The following is an 8,015-nucleotide window of genomic DNA, read 5'->3' on the forward strand; positions in this document are numbered from 1 at the left end:
AATATTAAACAACTGGAGATAAAACCACCATGTTATTTTCAAGTGACTACTAAACTGGATAGAAATTAACAAAACAAAAGGTTTGCTACAATAAAAATACAAATGAATTGTTCAGAAAGTTGTGTACTATACTTCTCCTACAAACTAGCATCAACTAAATTACATATACATGACACTACTTCTTCTTTCTCTGGACTCTTATTTTCTCATTCAATGCAGGTGCACCCTTCCTCCTTGCTAGTCTGCCTGTAACCTCACTTTCACTGATTGACCCATCTTCCTGCTTCTTTATAGCATGATCTCATAGGAGCGCTCCATAGCGTCTACGATGTTGGTCAATATCAGAAAGGTCTTCTGCATGAATTGACAAATCTCTAAGGCTAACATACTCCGCAAAGGCAACAACAAATACACTACAATCGCTGCAGAACACAATTTTTTTTAAATATTTACCAAATGATTAGAAATAAAAAAAGAATTAAATGCATAGAAAGAGAGAATAGATTTTTTTACAGTGATGTTCTTTTTGTTGTGGAATCTTTGCAACGATTCACTGAATGTTAAGATGGTCGGTAACAGGTTTCTCGATGTATGCCTTTGTAATCTTGAAGTTAATGTCCTTACGCTTCCCATAGAAACCAGTGCATGACAAATACAAAGGGATAATAACAGAAAACTTTTCGACACAGGATTCAACAACATGATGGTTGTGTGAAGAGACCATGGAATCATACGCATAAAGTTGCTTATCTGCAATGTCGAAAACGACCAACACCCAATAAAAATTTTCTACAATATTAACGGGCATGATGACATAGTCAATTTCATCCCATGCAATATTGGCAAATAGTTTATACCCCAAAATATATTCTGCAACAACATCTTGGGGTTTAACAATCGAATATTTCTCTTGTGGAGGTGAATTTATGAACTTTTCATAAATTTGTTCTATCCTAGTCTTGAACAAACAATCCGTTGTGGTAAACCTGGTCTTGTTATTGGGGCCATACTTGCCTCTTTTCCTCAAGTAATATATTAAAACATTAATGTGCTGCAACCAAAAATAGTTGGCATATAAACAGCAAGTCAACTTCAAATAATCTACATAAAATTACATTATAACTACAATTAACTACAAAACAGAAACAAAAAATCTACAATGATGTCTAAAAACATCTCTACAATTTAAACTACAAAGTCAACTTCAAATAATCTAAAAATAACTACTCTGTCCGTTTCAATTTATGTGAACCCATTTGACTCGGCACGGAGTTTAAGAAAAGAGAGAAGACTTTTAATCTTGTGGTGTAAAATGAGGCACATATATTTTGTGTGACTATAAATCATTGTGTAAAGGTAAATTGTTTCCAAATAAGGAAAGAGGTCATTCTTTTTGGTACGAACTAAAAAGGAAATATGTTCACATAAATTGAAACAGAGGTAGTACAATTTATCTACAGTTACTGGGCAAACATGTAACACAACATCTACAATCATGTCTACATTATATCTACAATTTAGACTACAATTAATCTTGTAATGTTCTACATAAACTACAAAATAACTACAATTACACTACAAACAGGAAGTACATCAACAAACCATTCTGTCCACAAAATACATATAGAATTTATACTATAAATAATCTTCAAATATGATACATAATCTGAAACCTAAATACAATTACACTACATACAAGAAAGACTACATTTACAATCATGTCTACATCACATCTACAATTTATACTACAAGTCATCTTCATATATTACAGATATCTATAATATAAATACAATTAAATTACAAAATAGAAGACAAAATATCTACAGATCATATCTTGGGAATAGACTCCTTGATATTTACCGAGTCATTGAGGACTTGTCCGGGGTGAGCCTGGGAAAAGAACCATTCCTTCTTATCAACCTTTTCCACTCCAAGGTCTAAACAAGGCTTAATTTGGTTATCCTTTATGGAAAACGGAGCCTTCCTCCTGTAACAACAAATAAATGTCAAAAAAAAATTATAGATTGAATTAGATATGTAAAAGATAAATGTTGAAATGCAAGTGTCAAATTATGCATTCATACCTCTTTGAACCTTTGTCGCTACAGTGGTATAACCACTTGTTGAAGTTTTCTAAAACCTCTGGATCTACATCTTCACCAATAACAGTAGTAAAAGGGTGTTTGAGGTAGAAAATTTTAGGTCCAACCGAACTGCTGCACCCAGAACTGTATAGAGGGATAAATGGTGATCGGGCATGCTTTCTCGGATGCCTTGTTCTCCCCGGATGCATAGGTGTTGCATCATCTTGTATGGGCTCGCCAAACCTAACCAACTGGGATAAGTTGTCAGGCAACTCAAAATCATCTAGTGTGAACTCATTCTTCTCAATTCCTGATCTTTCTAAATCACCTAGATCCACATATTGTGCATCTGTACCTTCATTGTCATGTTCCTCAATGACTTGTTTTGTTTGAGCTGCTACTGTCACTCCGTGAATTGGGGACTGTGCATTGATATCTTCCATCACTGTAACACAACTCATATCTTACTTAACAAGAATGTTAAAATTTATAAACAACAAGAAAATATCTCTGAATGACAGTATGATACCTACTTTGTCTTCATCAACTGCAACTTGAAAATGTGTATATAAATCACCATGTGCTGGAAGATATTTTTGACCAACTGCACCTTCAACATGTTCTGTTTTATAATTAAAAATGGTAAATAATACTGGATAATGGTGGCTTGAAAGTTGTAGCATATGTGTAGTAAAATTGTAGATATTTTGTGGATAAGTGTAGATATGTTGTATATATACTGACACAAATTGTAGATACTTTGTAGGTATTTTGTAGATACCTGTTTTGTTGGTGCTTTCCTGCACTTGTTCCCCAATATTGAACTGAAAATGCTGATTGTTCAAGTCTTTTTGTTGGTCATTGTTTTTTGTTGAACTGCCAGCAAACTGAATGTTTTATGTTAGTTTGTATATATTTTTTCATATGTCTAAATTGTTTTGCTATAAAAATAAAAGTCAGATCTTACCTTTGCATCATCTTGATTTCTACTGTTCATCATTTGCAAAACAGTCTGCACAAAATCATTTATAAACCCTCGAAGGCTATCGAGTTTTACAAAGACAGCTTTCCTAAAATTTTCAAGTTTTCTATCAACCTACAAGTTACAATATAGTAAGTTGTTAACTTCATAATATATCCTAACATACAATGCAAAAACATGTGCAATTATATAAAGATATATATAAGAATTTACAAATTTGTAGATATTTGGTAGACAGTTTATGAAATGTAGATATATTGTAGATAACTTATAGATATATTGTAGTTTATATGTATTACCTGCTCAATTCCTTTTTCTAATTTTCTGATCTTCTTAGAAATAGACTCCTTGTCCTCTTCTCCATTTGTTTGTTTGGGTTCCAACGTAGGAGGATTAGCATTGGGAACCTCATATGTTTGTTCACCTTCTTGAACTTTGTACTCAATTTTGTCGGGCAAAATCAACACTGGAATCTCTTCTCCAGATTCAACTATGTTGGTAAACTGAATGAGGAAAAATAAATTAGTTTGATCAAGGCAGAAAATGTAGAATACTTGTAGATATTTTGAAGGTAAATGTATAATCATAAAAAAAGAAACTATACCTTTATCCACTCAGGCTTTATCATCTTCTCTTCAAAGGCAGCTAACCAAATTTGCCCCTTACTAGCTGACCATCTTAGTATGTGAGGTATTGAGTTAGAACACCTCGTAGCTAGATCAGTGCTGACAGTAGAGCAACACTCATAAAGCCATACTTGCAATGCTAGTGAGCATCCCCGTATGAGATAAGAATGTATATACGAATTTAGTCTGTGCCTAACAGATTCCATCATCTGGGTGAAAGATTTAATACTTCATGGGTATGACTTATACTACCCAGATTCTACCAAATAGAACCTAAAGTGATCTACAAAAGAAACATGATCTTTGTCCGAAGGGCAAATGAAAAATTCTAAAAGATAAAGGATGCACAACTTCACCGCATCCTCATCGTTTACCCAGGATCTAGTGGTTACTATCTATTTCAAATAAGACTTCTCCACTCTTAATTTGTTAGGAAAATAACTGCTCATTATTTTGCTAACATAAGTGGGAGTATAACCAAAATTAGTAACCTGGGTAATACATCTTAGACCAGTAATTAATGCAAACTCACTCAATCCAAAATTTAATATTTCACCCTTTAACTGTACAGAAAAATATGATGCATTGGATTTGGTCAATTCATACTTCACCAGAAGATGAATGGCTTGGTTTTGCATGCATATGGTGGGAAGAGACAGTAAGTATCCAAAATACATCTTTTTGAAAAGATTCAACCTATTTGAGGATAGAAGCTCTTTAATCTGGCTAGGAATGCTAGGATCACACAAAGTGTGGAATCTAAGCACCACATAATCAACATTATGTGGGGCAAAAAACTGTCCATTCTGCACAAATAATAAATTAATTCACATTAATAAAACGCATAAAAAGGATACATTCATCTACATTTTATCTACAACATGACTACAAATAATTACATAATATCTACAATTTAAAGCATTTTCTACAAAAAGGCAGCAACAAAAGATAACTACAATTCAGCTTCAAATAGTACAAGTTACCTAATAGTATAACTACAAAAGAATTACAAAATATCTAAAACTATAAAGGCAGGACATCACAACTACAAAATAGTCTTCAAAATTAAGACAATTACTCTACACTTGTCTAACACACGCATAACACAGATTTTACCATCCTAAACCAAACTAAAAAATTAAAAACAAAACTAATAAATGTTTACCTTCGCCAATGATTGGTTCCAAACAATTTTAGGGTATTTTTGTGAATGTTTCTTCATTTTTGAATTTTTCGAACCAGGAGACACCTTTGCTTTCTTTCCTGTTCGAAGATTAGGGACCTCTTCTACAAAGTCGTCGTCTACCGAAATCTCTTTTCCTTTTTGTTTGACTTGTTTGCCTGGTGTAGAAATTTCTCCAGCATCTACATCATGTTTTTGTTTGGTTCTCATCTCGGCTCTGATTTGTCGGGGAGAGGAACTATGAGTAGTCTCTGCAATTGCATATGGAGATTTGCCTTATTTTTTGGGTGATTTTGGGGATAACACACCCAAATCAAATGAGGTTATATCAGCTACTGTTGATTTTTTAGGACTTTGTTTCGAAGCTTTGTTGTTCTTCATTGATGAACTTCAACTGGAGTAAAATGGGGAACCAACTTTGTTGAAGGGTTTCTTCAATTTTCTGTGAATTTAGAGGGAGAATTTATTTCAGAAGATGGAAAATGGTAAAAAGAACGTGGGTATGGGTAAAACATGGGTGGGGCTGAGGGGTTAGGAGAGAGAAACGTGGGATGAGTGGGGATACTGGGATATACAGATTTCTTTAATTAAGGAGTAAAAAACGTACAATTAATTATACCCTTAATTAATTATGGTATAGAATTGATAATTTGGTATACTAAATGTAACTAAGTCAAACCTTAAACATTGAGGGTAATAAGGTTTCCTATGTGACATAGGAATGTAAAAATCTCTTCTCAAAATGTAAAAAATAGACATGGGCCACAATACAACCCTAATATTACAATGGGCTGTAGTATGGCCTGGAACCTGGGGCAAGTGCATAGATAGCCATTTTTAGGGATACTATTTAAAAAGTAACCAATACGTATTTTGTCCTGAAATTTTAAATTAAAAATCTTAACTTCAGGATAACTTAGGAAATTTTGTCCTGAAAAATTAAACTAAAAATCTGAAATTTAAAATGCACTAGATAATTTATAAATAGCAGCACTTTAGAGTGGCTACCTGATGTCATTTTTACCGGAACCTGAAATCTACTTTGGATGGGCTAAACCTTTATTGGCCCATGAGAAAAAGAACTTTCTGGGCCCTAAAAGTCGAAACAGGTAATTTCTGCTTGAAAGTTATGAAGGTTGCTAACTGTTACTAACAGCCGTAAGATCTTGTTTAGTCCGTAGCTTCACCACCTAAAAATTTGGGAGATTTACTCAATAGAATCATTTAGTGCCACCGTTTATATTTTGATCCCGTTAAAAAAAGTTTTAGAAAAATAGCTCTGCCGCAAGAATTTTAAAATTCGCTGTCGTTTAAAGCACGTTGCCAGAATTTTGAAGCTAACTTTAAAATTTTATCGCGGTGCTGTTTTACCAAAAAATAATTTTAGCGTGGTGTTGTTTATATAAAAACTTATAATTTCTTTAAAAGAAATCTAAAAATTAATTCGGTACGGTACGGTTCGGTCGGTTTAGTCGGTTTTCAAAAATTCATTGACACCTCTAAGTGTTAGCATATGATAACTTTATTATATATTGCCATAACGAGTAAGAAAAAACAAAAACATTGTTGAAAGACCGGTTCTTTTCTAAAAGAAACAAAACCAAAAATACACTCTAAAACTAAATCCAAAAATAATCCTCTTAAAACCAAATTCGACATTCAAATCGTACACCTGCCCGTTTACCTCAAACACCCCTTTTCACACACAAAAGAGTAAACCTAATATAAAACCAATCAAATTTTAATCCATACACCTCCTAAAGATAGTTAGAATCACTAAACCGATGCATTATTAATTTCCAAAAAGACAATATAGCGCACAAGGCAACAAAAAAAAAATCATAGAGATTTCCGAAAATTTTTATTTTGTGTCTCATATAACTGACATTAATTGTGTGAGACCTCTTTTTTGTCTCACAAATGTGTGGATCCCAGAATTTTGTGGACCCAAATGTATAATGGGTTCACAAATATGTGGGATAAAAAAATGTCTCACACATAGTGTAAGTTACGTGAGACACAAAATAAAATCACTCGAGATTTCCCAACTAAAATTAGGTTGTACTTTATGTCATCTCTCGAATTAAAATACTCGAAACAGGTAAGATTCTTGACAAAACATAGTAAGTACACGTAGGTCCCTTGTCCTTTTCCTAATTGATACACAATAATTTGACACTTTTGCCATACTTTGTTAGTTAGTGTTCCTTGTACGAAATTTGGTATCATCACATTTTTATAATTAAAAAAAGTCCCAATTTGGGTTAGTTTAAGCAATGACGTGGGCCATAGGTTTATTCGGTATTTAAGGGAGAAATTTAAAAATAACCTGATTTATATGTGGGCATTGAAAAATAGATACAATTTTAAAAGTAATTAAAATTTAGTCATTTTTTATATAAATCTGAACGAAAACACTGTTTAAAATCTTGAAAATATTCCAGCATAATATACAGGAATTCCAGTATAATATACTGGAACTCCAGTATAATATACCAGTCCAGTATAATATGTTGGAAGTTCATACACATATGCTCCAATATTCAGTATATTATGCTGGAACTTTCCGCGTATTGGAGTTCCAGCATAATGTGCTGGAAGTTCATATACATGTACACTAATCTCCAGTATATTATGCTGAAACTTTTGGTGTTATAGCAAAATAGTAGTTATTTTTCAATGACTTTGCAAATGCTGGCTATTTTCTAATTACCAGTCCGAAAACTGGCGTAAAAATTACGTGGAGTAGCCAATTTTTAAAGTGGTATTTACTGTTTTTCCAGTATTTTTAATGCTGAGCAAAAGTGGCCACTAGTCTATTAAAATTAATATGAAAAGACGGTGTTAATATTAAAATTAATATGAAAACTGGCGTTCAGCAGGAACGCTGCTTATTTAGAAAAAAGAGTTTGCTAGCATGTTCATAAAAACTCGGCTACATATGTTGTACACTGTCTACTGCAGCATTACATTTTCATTAACATGTTCACAATGTTCAGGGGTTGGCCTGGTGGCAATTGACTTGAGCCTTGGGGTTTGCTCCCTTTTAAGGTCTCAAGTTCAAAACCCACCGAGTACAAATAATTTTCAAGGGCCATTGGATTGGGTAAAACCTGAATTACCGTGGTGCACTTGCGGGA

Source organism: Nicotiana sylvestris, chromosome 4 (assembly GCF_000393655.2).
Source record: "Nicotiana sylvestris chromosome 4, ASM39365v2, whole genome shotgun sequence".
Classification (NCBI taxonomy): Eukaryota; Viridiplantae; Streptophyta; class Magnoliopsida; order Solanales; family Solanaceae; genus Nicotiana; species Nicotiana sylvestris.